This window comes from Battus philenor, unplaced genomic scaffold (genome assembly GCF_028537555.1).
Source record: "Battus philenor isolate CCGP_79_NKW_IND1 unplaced genomic scaffold, ilBatPhil1.0.hap1 SCAF_24, whole genome shotgun sequence".
In the NCBI taxonomy this organism is placed as follows: Eukaryota; Metazoa; Arthropoda; class Insecta; order Lepidoptera; family Papilionidae; genus Battus; species Battus philenor.
The window spans coordinates 8,273,248-8,287,702 of NW_027181687.1; the positions used below are offsets into that span (position 1 = coordinate 8,273,248).

The window sequence follows — 14,455 nt, forward strand, 5'->3', positions numbered from 1 at the left end:
TTATATTGTGAAATGATCTATGCCTGTAATGTACACTTCGTTCGGCTGATAATAAATTTAATTTTGCTTTTAGCTTCTCTGAGTGACGGTACGACATAATCCATTATACGGACCCCGTAAAAAATAAAAAAAAATTTCGTTATCGAGATATAGATATAGTCTTCTTTTTAACAAAATATTTTGCTTGTACTAGGAGACCTCATTGCCTCGTTGTTTCAGAGAAACTGTCGCTTACACTTAAATATATAGTTGTATATGTGATAGTTGTTGTATGTGTGTGTACTACAGTACATTGTGGTTTGTTATATTTCATCGTAGGTTATGGTATTCAATCAAAGCCAACTTGAATTTGGTACACTTCGATTATAGATTACGTATCTATATATACGTACGTATATTATCTGTTTATTACATTATATGTATATACGGAAGGCGGTTTTCATGAAGTAGATTAATCGTAGACTTGGGGTATACATTGCATTCCACTTTTCGTTTTGGTTATTTTAAAAGGAATCGAAATATTTCCTTTTTACAAGTTAGATGAATATTAGATATGGGGTGAAGCGTTTCCATAGGACATCTTAAAGGTTTGAAGAAAATGTCCTGCGCCCGCTTAACTCGAATGTTCATGGATTTACATTAATAGATCTAATTTATCAATGTAAATCAATGAAGTTCACCAACACAATAATACTTGCCGCCAGTAATTGTTGGGTAGATAATGATAATGAAGTAATGTTATAAAATGGATTGCTAGTACGCTAGCTAGTTTGGCTCTTATCCTGTTCATGTCTTCAATTGCTTGTTAAAAAATTATTGTCCTTATAAACATTTGTACTAACACATGTGTGTTCCCGAGCAGATTTGAGTCCTGAAAAATTCCAAAAGGCGGCTCGTTGGTCTAGAGGTATGATTCTCGCTTCGGGTGCGAGAGGTCCCGGGTTCAAATCCCGGACGAGCCCAAAACGTTAAATAGTACATCTTAGATATTTTACCATTCTAATTTTTATCAATGTAACATCTAACCGTAAATAATTAGGAGAACCAAATATTTATGTGTAATGTGTAACATGCGTGTAGTATTTTTTATTGATATTAGTAAAATAAAACGTTATATAAAATTTAAAACTATAAAATATAAAGAGAAATCAAAGAATCGATCATTGTTACTTTTGTTAACAAAAAAACTAATTAATTTTATATTAAAGTCTAAGACTAATTAAAGTCCTTGTCAAAGTAATGTCGACCGTCCGTTTGAAATATAATTTAATTCTTGTCAAATTCCTTAGATGTATTGTTAAATTGTTGGTAAATTTAACAAGAGCATTGACCGCGAATTGTGTTTATCTTTAAGCGGCTGGGTGAAAACGATTCAACCAAGCTATTAGGAAATAGAACGTTGGTGCTAACGAATAATTTTAATAAGTTTCAAACTTTGTATTAATTATTGTTCAGAGTATGTCGATAAGAACACATATATGCTGCAAGGCTGTTCTACGGATTTTCATAAATTATGTCAAAAGTAATATCGTTTACTTTTTAAATTTTTATGCATAACTGTTGTTCTTTCTAAGTCTATCAATAACTATTACTTTTGATAATTTATTATTTTTTTGATGCCAATAAAACATCAATGCATGATATTTCTTTATACTTTCATACCTCTATATATCTTTACATAAGAAAATAACTAGGATTTTTATAATTATTTTATTGATTACAGAAAACTTACAGCTAGTACATGTTTACACATTGATAATAGTCGGAGAAGGTCAATTAAATGCTTATAGAAAACAACACGTTCTGGAGTTATATAAATAATATTACGTGTGAAATTTGTCGTTCAATACATTTTTAATTTATTAGCACACTAGATATAGATGATCTTTAAAAGCACTTACAAGTTTTCTGTTTAAATTTAATGAGGATAATAGTGAAAAATTACATCAAAGAACACACGACTTCCGTACACCGTTGAAATTCCTTCCACACGCACTGAGTATTTTGCTAATACTTTTATATATAGTCAAGGAGGGGAACAACCTATCGGCGTCATTGTTTTCAAAAAGTTATAACTTCAAGACAAGAGTTAATAGGTTTTTTTAGGTATGTACCATTGTGTAGACCTCGTCAATGCTTAACATCAGGCGGGACAGAGGTTAGATTCTTCGCCTATAAATGATAAAAAAACATGTAATGGATGACAATTTTATCAAGTTTTGTTTAAAATTCGTAAACTCCAAAGTGGTTCCATTTGTTATCCTGTGTATGCTATCCCTATCCACGTTAAGACGTTGTTCCTGTTTATACCACCATTAATCATTAATCATTCCAGCCATAGAACATCCACTGTTAAACATGAACCTCCGCCATAGATTTCCAATAGGACCTGTGGGAAACTGGCCTGCTATCTCGTCACTGCGCTTGTCGGTCCCTGGTTTCCACTCCAGAATCTTAAGGTTTCAGCGGCTACCAGTTCTGCGCGCTATATGGCCTGTAAGTACCTTTTCTTCTTAGTTGCTTTCTGATGACTGAAAGTCGTTGCCAGGCACTTTAATTTCTGCTATTTTTTTACAGGGTGTTCCATTTTGTGACAGTTTTAAGGAGCAGAGGACAGTGGTGTAGCACGCATTTTGGTACGGTAAGGTTAGGCAAAGCCTCTCCTGTAAAATTGTTTATTAGAATTTTGGGCCATACGGACGTACACGGGTCCCATCCATTAGTAAATGTGATTTAAAAATAAAAGTTTTTGTTTACCTGACTCGCATTGCTGTCTACGTGGTATTTGCAGATTCCACGGGTGCTAGGGGGAGGAGCACTACGCGCTCTTAGCCTAGAACCTCTTTTAAGGTAGCGAAGTTCGAGGTCTCCCTAGGAAGACTTGCTTGGGCCGCTACATACTTCATTATCATTGGATTGGAAGATCACCGAGCTATTATGTCACTTTGACAGACGCTCCATGGAGTCTCTATGCTTCAGAGACCTTGTGCTCGAGAGGGCCGAACCTCGACTTGATTGGTTGCTATTACCTGGCTAACGTTTTTAACACTTCGGAAAGCGTTAGTACCAGGATAAGAAATAGTGGAAGAAGCTCCAGCATTGCTTCTGTATGACCCCTGTGTCCTCAAAAAAAAACCCTGTCTGACTTTAATATCCTCATAGCTTATTTTAATTCGCCATCATATGACGACTCAATTGGCTTAAGTTTTTATCATTTTAGATTTTTCTATCTCTCTAATTCTGAAATTAATAAGTAATATATATTAATTTTATTGAATCCTCATTATTACATACATAGCACCAGAAAAAAAAACATGACAATAATGACACGTCAAGTAGTACAATGGGTGATTTCATCACTCGAGGCAATGTCTTAGAGATAACCATAGTATGGAAACAAGAAAGACAAGTTGTTAATAGTCGAAGTGTACATTGTACGAGATAATTTACTATGTGACAAATATATAAAAATTCAGACAACCTTATTAAAATCATCGGAAGACGCAGTATGCAAGCCACTTTCAACCGGTACTATTGAAAAACTATGCTACTGCTGAAATGGTGATGACGATGATAATTCTATATAGTCTATTAAAACAAACGGTTAGTACATGTTATGCGCAATGTACAAATATTGTGTACGATTTATTTGGAATATGAAGTTGGCACAGTTGGGGCCAAGTGTAGACATTGGCAAGGCATGTGCATTCCCGCGCTTGGCCAGCTAACCAATCGCACGCCAGTATCGCGCCGAGGTTCTGCGCAGGCGCGCGCGTTCTTAATTCAAATTTCAAATGTACACAGCTGTTTAAATCAGGTTACGCTTTTTTAGTGACACGGATAGGTTTGTGTTTTTTTATTTCGAAACTGGTGTGTAAAGTTTTCTGTGGCAAACCGATGTCTATGACCGAAGGTTTGTATTAAATAAATTCGTTTAAAATTGTAATTATTTATATTCTGCGCGGCAACTTGTTGTGTAAATAATTTCAATATTCTTGCTTGTTATAAGCGCAGATTGAAGCAAACAATGATCACCTTCTAAATATGCATTTAGATTGTGCACCCGTAAACAAGTAATATTATTATGATCTTGAAAATTAATAATTGAAAATAGCATAATCCCTGTTTTATAAAAAAATAAATGGTGTCTTTGTATAAATTAATATTTAGTTTATCTATTTTATTTGTTTTATACACCGATTTTAAAATTTTGTTGCACGAAAACTTCAGTATTGAAAGACTCCTATAAAAGAATTAAACGCATTCATAAAAAAAATCGCGAACAATTGTTTTCTATAATTTCGAACCATCTCATAATTTTGTCAAAATAAATTTATACTACTATATATTATCACGTTAGAATATAAAACAAATTTTTACCTAAAAATAATACGTATTACAGTCTTAATATACTATTTATTTTAAAAAAACAATATTTGAAAATAAAGGTTTTTATTGTACCCTTTACATAATTCTTATACATATCATAATCTTATAGATTATATTATATAATACAAGTAGGTAAAAAACATTGTGTAATATAAATTTGTGAGTGTATATAATTAGGCGACCTATTTTGTTTAAATGATATTTTATTAAATTATCAATTCACACAAGAGGTGAAAAAAGACATCGTAAAAAACGAACGAAAAAAAGCAAATGCTAGGCTTGAAAATTCTACGGACTCGCGATGTAAACAGCCAGTTGCCTCAATATAAATTCCAACAATATTGAACAACTTTAATGCCATATAAAGAATACGATAATCACCTGTACAATCATGCACTGTTATTTAATCGATGTATCAATCTTGTAGATATTATTCGACAAAAACTTCTGACATTTTTATATCACTTTTATACGGAAGCTCACTTTCTGCCTTACAAGCAATTACATGATTGCGTGTAATCTATACCTTGTTTTAGAAGCTAAGCTCAAGGGCTCCCTCAAGAGCCTTGCTACATACTACTAACTATTACCGAATTCAAGTTACTGGTGTTATAGAAATTGAATTTTTTAGAATTTACTTCACTATACATGCGTTTTCATACATTATTGCAATACATGTATTTTAAAATCTATTCATCATACAAATGAACTACAGTCTGGTGTTTAAACAATCTTTGTTATTTTTTTCGTTAAGTTTCCAATTTAAATTTTATCCATAACATAATAAATTCTCATTTTACACCTTTATAAATATTGAATTATTATTCTTATTAATATTTAATCTCATCAATTTCCAACGAACTATAAGTTTCCATATACCGAGAAAATATATATCTATTAATTTAACTGTAATGTGTAACTTTGAACGCAAAATATTATCAATAATTCATTCATTTTTCTCAAATTATTTGTTGTATCCTTAACATCAATTACAGTGTTTATCTCCCAATATGAACCTTTGCTACTATTCTTTTGAGATAAAAGTATTAAGTAATAATTAAAACGTTGCCAGTCGCTTTTTAGTACGTATATGAAAATTTATCGTCCACAAAAACATTATGAATTTTCCTTTAAAGTGTTGATATACAGAAAATAAATACTAGAAGCAAGAACTAATCATTTATACCTAAGAGTCGTCTTCGTCCAAAATAATATAAATCTTTTAATGTTCAATGTGTACGCAATAGAATATTGTTCAGAAAGATCCAATAAAATAAAAATAAAATTCGTTAATAATATTTGTGTGCTAAAGATAAATATACTGTAAATGAATTCTTAGAAATACACCTTGGGCCTTCCCATGCCTTCGGATTATGGTTATTTCAATGTTAATATGTTGTTAAATATTCTTTTGGAAAAAAAAATTAGTCCCTATAAATTTGTCTCGCCTGCTCTTTTCTAGTCCTAAGGCATTCATTATCCTCGTCTACCGCTTGAAATTCATTTTGACATCAAAATAGAATGTATTCCATGGTATATTGAAAAAAAATTTAGAACTTGAACAGCGCTTAGTCTAAGCCTCTTTATTGTATCTATACCCGAGAGATGTCTCAGGAATCTCGGCGGAGGCCAACTTATTATTTATAGCACTTGATTAAGAAACCCGAATCGTAGACAAAAAAAAACAATATACATGTGCAGTTAAGTAAAATGAATAAACAAAGTTACTCTCTTGTGGGTAACTGTGTACGGTAGTGCTTCCCAACAACGTTGGCTCACGGCGGGGCAATTTGATTGTTAAGACGGGAAATTCCATTAGTAAAATATATGTGCTGCATATATATATATATATATATATATATATATATATATCACATTGCGGGGGCGTAAAAATTTTAGAAAGGTTAAGTTGGGGCGTATAAAATGAAAGAAAAAATTGAATAAAACTGGTATGCGGTGTTATATTATTCACCCGTGTAATGTTTTTATATCATAGTGTAATAAATTTTCTAATAATGGATTTAATTAATCTTTTACCAAAATGCGTTTATATCACTCATAGCTTTCAAGGATGCCATTTTACGAGAGCTTAATCTGATTATAGTTTCTATCGAATTCATTCCTTTGACATTCTTATCATGACTTACATATAGTATATGTGTAAATAAGCATTGTTTTTCACATTATATAATATAGTGAGTACCTTAAATTTCTAATCATAGTTAAAAAAATTTACAATTGTAAAGATCACAGTTCATAAACTCACGCGCTACAGGGCTACGCTACCGAGTGAAGGTTGTTTGTTTTTTATGTTCCAAGTAAAAGATAACTTGTTCCGACGATGACATAATGCCACTAATACCAGTTTTAATGCGCGTTCATTATACAATGCTTCTAACATTTCCATTACATTACACCAAAATTAATGAGTTTAGAGTTCTTTGATATCGTAATAATATTGAGAGATTAATTAGTTAGATGTTAATATAAGAAAGTATATTTTAATTGTATTATTTTATATTTAATTCGTTAATAATATGTGTTAATGGAATTACTACATAGTTTTTATTAAATTTACTGGTCGTATGACTTAAACTATCGATTTGGTGAAAGCTTTCCCTGGATTATTCTATCATAAAACTAAGGAGCACCGGCATAAAGAAGTTTCTGTTGTACCTCCAAAGTGAGTATACATCTACGTGTATAAATTTTCGTTTTGGCGTTGGACACACATAATGTGAATATATAAACACAAAATAGAACCAACACAGAAATACAAATGGCGTTCTTATTGCATTGCACCTTTTGTATCAGGCAAGCTGTGATTAAATTGGTATTTAAAAGAGAGTTGTCAACTGTTACAAAAAGAAAACATACATTATATAATGTATAATATGATAGGCAGACGTCCTATGTCACTACATAGGACGTCTGACCAGGTGTATAGCCGTCCTAGATGATTCATCAGCTTGACTGCCGCTCAATACGTGTTCAGAATTTCCGTCTAACGATGCGCTATAGGGTTGAACCCTGACACGAATAGCTCCTATTGACAGAATAACATTTCTACCATTCTACCGTAAAGTTTATGCCCTAGATGTGACCGAAAAACACCTGCAACGCTTTTATAATTGCTTGCAAATATATTATAAGATATTTGTATTACAAAATCTTTTGTAGCATCACTGATCATTAAATTTGACAAAAATTACTTTAATATATTTTTAAATATATAGATATATATAGATTCACGTGCCTTAAAGCCTATAATTTAAAGCCCAAATACTAAATGGTATTTTAAATTGTTGATGAGTAATTGCGTACACTAAGAGATAAATGCCAAAAAAGATCCCAACCTGCTGGAAACTGAGGAGATCTAATTGAACTTCTTGAAATAACATTCAATCATGAAGGTTTCAAATGCGTTTAAACCTGAGAAGATCCCACAACAAACTCAGCCGGAGTCACAAAGCCGGAACTTTTTGGTGATTATATTTTCAGATGTTCTTAATCCAGTAACTATCATGTATAAAACTTCTTATATTGTAGATGTTTTTAGTAGTTTTCTACATATGCTTATGTAGCTATAGTACGTAACATGATAAACCATTTTGTGTTACGTATATAACGATTCATAATCATAGATTCCATTTAATAATACATTCGAATAGCAAAGAAGATGATAAAACAATAAGTAATTAGTAAGTTTAATTAAATTCAAAGAGACTCTCGTTCAATAACACAAGTTAGAAACAATGCCGGTGCAGTATCGAACTAACAATCAGCCGGTACGACATTGAATACATAAATGATGATTCATTGATATCAAGTGCCGTGATTCACGATGATGTTCCTATTTTGCCTTAATTAAACATTATATTCGCAAATTAAACTTGTTAACCAATGTTACATTAAAAATGATGATAATAATTTGGCCTATTGAATCCTATTGCACACGCCTACTGAGGTGAATCAGATCACCGAAAAGGGGGCGTTGGACAGCACGGTCGGTCGGTATGTGGAAACCGTGAGGGACGCTTGCGAGTTGGTCCTGCCGAAGGTCTCCAAGCGGAAGAGGACGGAATTGCCCTGGTGGTCCGAACAGCTCTCTCTCCTCAAGGCGGATGTCTTGAGGAAGAAGAGAAGGATCAGGGCCGCGAGGCCGGCTCGTAAGGAGCTGGTCTGGCGCGAGTACTGCGACGCGAAGGAGGCATACCGCCTCGAGGCGGGGCGCGCTCAGACCCATAGCTGGAAGCGTTTCTGCGAGAGGCAGGATCGCGAGACCATGTGGGACGGGATCCACCGTGTGATGCGTCGCACGGAGGTGAGGCGAGAGGACGTCCCCCTCGTCCAGTCAGGTAAAGTGCTGGACGCAGCGGGATCAGCCAGGCTGCTGGCGGAGGTTTTCTTCCCGGAGGACGACCCCGGGAAGGACAATGCGGACCACAGAACTGTAAGAGCTAAGGCCGATGAAGTCAATTCGGGGGACCATGATGGAACATGCGACCCCCCGTTTACGATGGAGGAGCTCCGATGGTCCGTATCGACCTTCAACGCCAAGAAGGCACCTGGCTCTGACGGACTCACCGCGGACATCTGCCGTGCGGCCGTCGCCGTGGACCCCGTTCTGTACCTCGCGCTCTCCAACCGGTGTCTCGCGCTTTCCCACTTCCCCACGAGATGGAAGGAGGCAGTGGTCGTAGCGTTGCGGAAGCCGGACAAGGAGGACTACACGCACCCGAAATCCTACAGGCCCATCGGACTCTTGCCGATTCTCGGCAAGGTCCTTGAGAAAATGATGGTCCGTAGGATCCGGTGGTACACTGCACCGTATATCAGTAGCCACCAATACGGCTTCATGCCGCAGAGGTGTACCGAAGACTCCCTGTATGACCTGATCCAGCATCTGCGAACCCGGCTGAAGGAGAAGGAGATCGCAGTGCTGGTATCATTGGACATAGAGGGAGCCTTCGATAACGCCTGGTGGCCTGCTATACGGTGCAGATTGGCAGAGACTCGCTGCCCCGCGAATCTGCGGCGTCTTGTTGACAGCTATTTTAGCGATCGCAAGGTGTCCGTACGGTACGCGGGGGCAGAGTGGGCCAGAGAGACCACCAAGGGGTGCGTGCAGGGATCCGTAGGCGGCCCAACCTTCTGGACCCTCCTCATCAACCCTCTCCTGGAGGAGGTGGCAAAGTCCGGGACACACTGCCAGGCGTTCGCAGATGACGTCGTGCTGGTCTTCTCGGGGCAGAAGGCCCAGGACATCTCGAGTCGGGCCAACGCCGTTCTCGCCCATGTTCATGAGTGGGGGGTCAGGAACAAGCTGAGGTTCGCACCACACAAAACCAAGGTGATGGTGCTAACCAACAAGCTAAAGTTCGACTACCCATTACTGAGCATGGGAGGTGAGCCGCTTGGCCGGACTGGGGAGGTCCGGATACTAGGCCTCACAGTTGACGATAGGCTCACGTTCAACAGTCACGTGAAGAACGTGAGCAAGAAGGCACAGGGCCTCTATCGTCAGCTGTGCAGGGCTGCGAAGGTATCTTGGGGTCTGAACTCGGAGGTGATCAGAACGATGTATCTGGCGGTGCTGGAGCCGACGATTTTGTATGCAGCGAGTGCATGGGCGCCGGCGGCTAGGAAGCTGCTGGTCCGCAGGCAGTTGGGCGCGGTCCAGCGGGGCTTCGCGCAGAAGATCGCGAGGACCCACAGGACCGCGTCCCTGCACTCGGCCCTTATACTTGCCGGGTTGCTTCCCCTGGACCTTCGGGTCCAAGAAGCAGCCCGCTTATTTGAAATAAGAAAGGGTCATTCCCGGCAGGTGGTAAAGGACCGAGACCTGGAGGTACCGGTCAGCTACCTGAGACTACCACACCCGTCTGGTCAAGTTGGTGTGGAGTTCTCCTGTCTGGGGGAAAGTGCGGAGGAAGTCCGACTTGCCACCGCGGCTGCCGATCTGGTAATTTATACCGACGGCAGCCGCATAGAGGATAAGGTGGGTGCGGCGTTCTGCGTCAAGCGGGGCGCCGTAGAGTCATACACAAAGAAACTCAAGTTGGGCAACTTCTGCACCGTATACCAGGCAGAGCTGCTGGCTCTAGCTGAGGCAACAGGGTACGCGGCCGGCGAGTCGGCGCAAGTCTGCGTCGTACTGAGTGACTCGCGGTCCGCTCTCGAAACTGTCGCAAGATCGGACACCCTCCATCCCTTAGCGTTAAGAGTGACGGAGAATGTAATGAAAGCGAGAGAAAAAGGGAAGGATGTAAGGTTGTTCTGGGTGAAAGCGCACGCGGGGATGGAGGGGAACGAGAGGGCGGACCAGCTGGCCAAGGAAGCGGCCCTGAAGAGTAAAAGACGACCAGAGTACGAGAGATGCCCTGTTTCATTCGTCAAGCGGCAACTGAGACTGGAGTCGCTTGACGAATGGAACAGGAGGTATGTGGAAGGAACGACGGCTTCGGTAACGAGGATGTTTTTCCCGGACGCCGTCTCAGCCTACCGCGTGCTCCGCAGCATCGAGGTGGACGCGGTCTCGGCCCAGCTCTTCACGGGGCACGGGGGGTTCTCTGAGTACCTTCATAGGTTTAAGCTCAAGGAGGACCCCTCGTGCTTCTGTGAACCGGGCGTGGACCAGACCGTGATCCACCTTGTGGCCCGGTGTCCCGCATTCGGGGGACTCCGGTTCGGCTTCGAGTGCCGGTCTGGGGTTCAAATCAGGGAGGAGACAATACCCTCCCTGATTGGTGGCGAAAACAAAACGACATTTATATCCCTATGCAGAGAAATCGCCAAAAAAGCGATTGAAAGAAACAAAACAAACAATTTATAAAAAAGATAAAACAAAATAAAAGGCTAAGAGAACAAATATGTGATATTTATAGTATAAGTTACAATGATAAGAAAATGTTAATCAAAATTACAAATTAAATGTCAAAAGAAAAAAAGGGAAGAATGTCAGACGAATAGAGCGAACGAGAAAGAAAGTAGAAATGTAGCACGAAAGACAGACAAGACCGAAAGAGTATGTGATGAACGACAGAAGAGTATGAAAATAAAAATAACTGTGAAAAAATAAATTGAAAAAATAAGTCCCTATCCCACCTAAGATAGGGGAACGAGAGGCCCCCAATAGCGGGGGTCATAAAAAAAAAAAAAAAATCCTATTGCACAATACTCGTCAATTACACATCAATCAAAAAAATGCACGCGAATTATACCTGCAGAAATATGTTAATTAATTATTATTGTATATTTCTTCATGCTCTGTTAATGTAGTTTTTGTATTCAGTTTAATTTTATTTCGTAATTGTTTTGAATGCTTAATTGTGCGTGTATTGTTGTGTTGTTATATGACATTGACCTTGTTGTTTATTTGAGAAAAAAATTAAGCCAAAATTTTTTTACACAAGAGGTACAATTGATAAATACTCTGGTCATAGAGGAAGTACGCACAGAATTATTCACATCATAAATTTGTAGAGACGTTCTCTTCTTCGAACTTAAAAACTTAAATTATAACTTCTCAAAATTCTATGGTTTTACTGTCCGAGTATTGGGTTCATCGCGTGGTAGGGAGAGTGGCCTGGTAAAAATATTTACTACTGCTCCTTAGGAAGCTCGTTCCAGAAATGGACTGATTTTTACTCGTAACTATAAATTAAAAAAACCTTCCGTAGGCTAAAGAGAGAATTTGCTGTTATACCTCAAGCTACTATCTCCTCCGCATAAAATTGCATCATGAGTTTATTCGTTGTTACTTCCAGTAGGCAGTACTTGTTAACATTAGTCGTAAGGGTTCAGGTATATTTATTTCCCAGGGAATAATAAACTCTATTTGTACTACACGATATACACATTATTATTATAACCTTTTACATGACCGTTTTTCATTTTTAACTACGCTTGAAAGCTCTATCGGGAACCTTAACTCGGGTGGTTACGTAAAGCATTCCACCGAATCAGAATACATACATACATATATATATATATATATGTATATATATATGTATATATGTATATATGTATATGTATATATATATATATATATATACACACACGCACACATATTCATTTAATATTCTTTCCCCTATATTATTTCTGGGACAGGGATATAAAACTTCCAATTTTCTATCATTCTCACAGTATTCATTTACATTAAATTCATGCATCGCCTCCCATCCATCGCCACATTTCTTGTTACACGGTTTTGTTACGCTAAATTACATTGCTTATTACTTTGTATCCAAATTGCAATAAAATGTGGCGGCTCTCTTCCTCCTCCTAAGGTTCCCAAGTAAAACTGCGCTCCTAGTTTCTAAAAAGAGGTTTAGTTGAAACTTCTTCAGTGTCCGACCACCTCAAACTTGGGTCTGAAGGCTCAAGGTCTGAATTCCAAAGGTAAAAAGGTTTGACTGGTGACAAAAAATAGACTTTATTCGTTGCCTTGAAACATTAGATGGTACAAATTATCAGCCTGTCTGATTTCGCAACCACCGGCACACTTAAAACTGGATTATGGTTCGCTTTAAACATTGCTTGCGGGTACAAAAACCGCATCTTATTAAAGAGACCTGTCTGTAATTTCTGAAGTTCTTTATAAATAAAACGGATAATTAAAGTGTTACCATGCAGTGATCTCCTTGAAAAGATATATATATATATATATATATATATATATATATATATATATATATAATATATATAAATATATATATATAATATATAAATATATATATATATAATATATAAATATATATATATATATATATATGTGTGTGTGTGTGTGTGTGTGTGTGTATTAACTTGTGGTAGACTCTAAAGCAGCAGGGCTTTGATATTAATTCGTACATTTTACTTCGAATACTTTGATTTAAGGCGCTAATAGAGACAGCACTGAAGGCTGGCCGCTGTCTGCTTACTGGCCCAATTACGCACCTGTTTAACAAGGTTATGAACCAACTACCGATATAATGGAGAAGATCTAATAAAATACTTCTATATACGAAAGGAGATTCTAAAAATATTTCAAAGTACAGTCCGATTAGCCTTTTCTCAAGTGTGTATAAACTGATCATGGATGCCAAACGACGATTTACTACAGAAAAATATAATCGGAAATGATAGCATGCCAAAAGCAATGGAGAGAAGCGTATTAAACATATAAAGAATACAAAAAATTAAAAGCCAGAAAATTTGATGAAATACTGAAATTGTAGAAGCCTTACAACATGCACTAAACCAGAAATGGTAGCAGGCAGGACATATAGCAAGATAACCAGACATAAGACGGACATTGGAGACCATTACACGAAAAGGACCAAAAGGAAAAAGGCGTCCAAGAAAAAGGTGGATAGAGGTGTATTAGGGAATGGTGAAAAAAAAGCTACGAATACAGACGTCTGGAAAAGGCAGAGGGAGCCCTTTACGAACGAAATAAAGATAGCGATTAAGATAAATATAAATAAATACGAAATAATAAATAAATTCATAAAGAAACTCGTATTTAAATGATATTTTATTTATATTACGTATCTAATTGTAAAATACACTATAAGGCAGCCTGAAATTGTAGATCGGAAATAAACAGGCTTTATTATTATTATTAATCTAGAACAACAATCAAATCAATCAAACTTCCTTTGGTAATTATTTAAATTATTGGTATTTATCTATATATTACTATATTTATTATAAGTATAGTACAGAATCAAGCAACTGCAACACTAATTATTTATTAGAAGTTTTAAAATAAATACGATATTGCCTGAGTTCACTATATCGGCAACATTCTTCTCCAGCTCCATACTTCTATCGTATGAGTAGGCTTTAGTTATTCCTTTTTTACTCGACTCTGTCTCTTTCCTACTGATACGGCTGTACCGAGTTTTGAGTATTTGTGCGTCGAGACGGGAGGTGTATCGGTCCTTTAATTCCGTCAGTCCGCCGACAACGCTCGCAGCTCTTGTTTTCTTGACCCCCTCCATGACGCGTTTTCCTAAGGCGGGGTCTCTGCTGTAAAGAAACATAGGAATAATTAAGTTCTATAGACAATCAATTGATG

At 37.3% G+C, this 14,455-nt stretch overlaps 1 protein-coding gene and 1 non-coding gene across 2 annotated transcripts in view; both read left to right on the forward strand.

Annotated features, from left to right (window-relative positions):
• The first annotated feature begins 890 nt into the window (after positions 1-890).
• Positions 891-962, forward strand: TRNAP-CGG (transfer RNA proline (anticodon CGG)). The gene has a single exon. It is a non-coding gene; the product is annotated as a tRNA-Pro (tRNA).
• A 2,889-nt stretch (positions 963-3,851) lies between these two features.
• Rcd6 (Reduction in Cnn dots 6) overlaps positions 3,852-14,455 on the forward strand; it is a 41,292-nt gene continuing 30,688 nt past the window's right edge. Inside the window, exon 1 of the mRNA XM_068768074.1 lies at positions 3,852-3,913. The gene's annotated coding sequence lies outside the window, so the exon portion shown is untranslated. The remainder of the gene's footprint in view (positions 3,914-14,455) is intronic.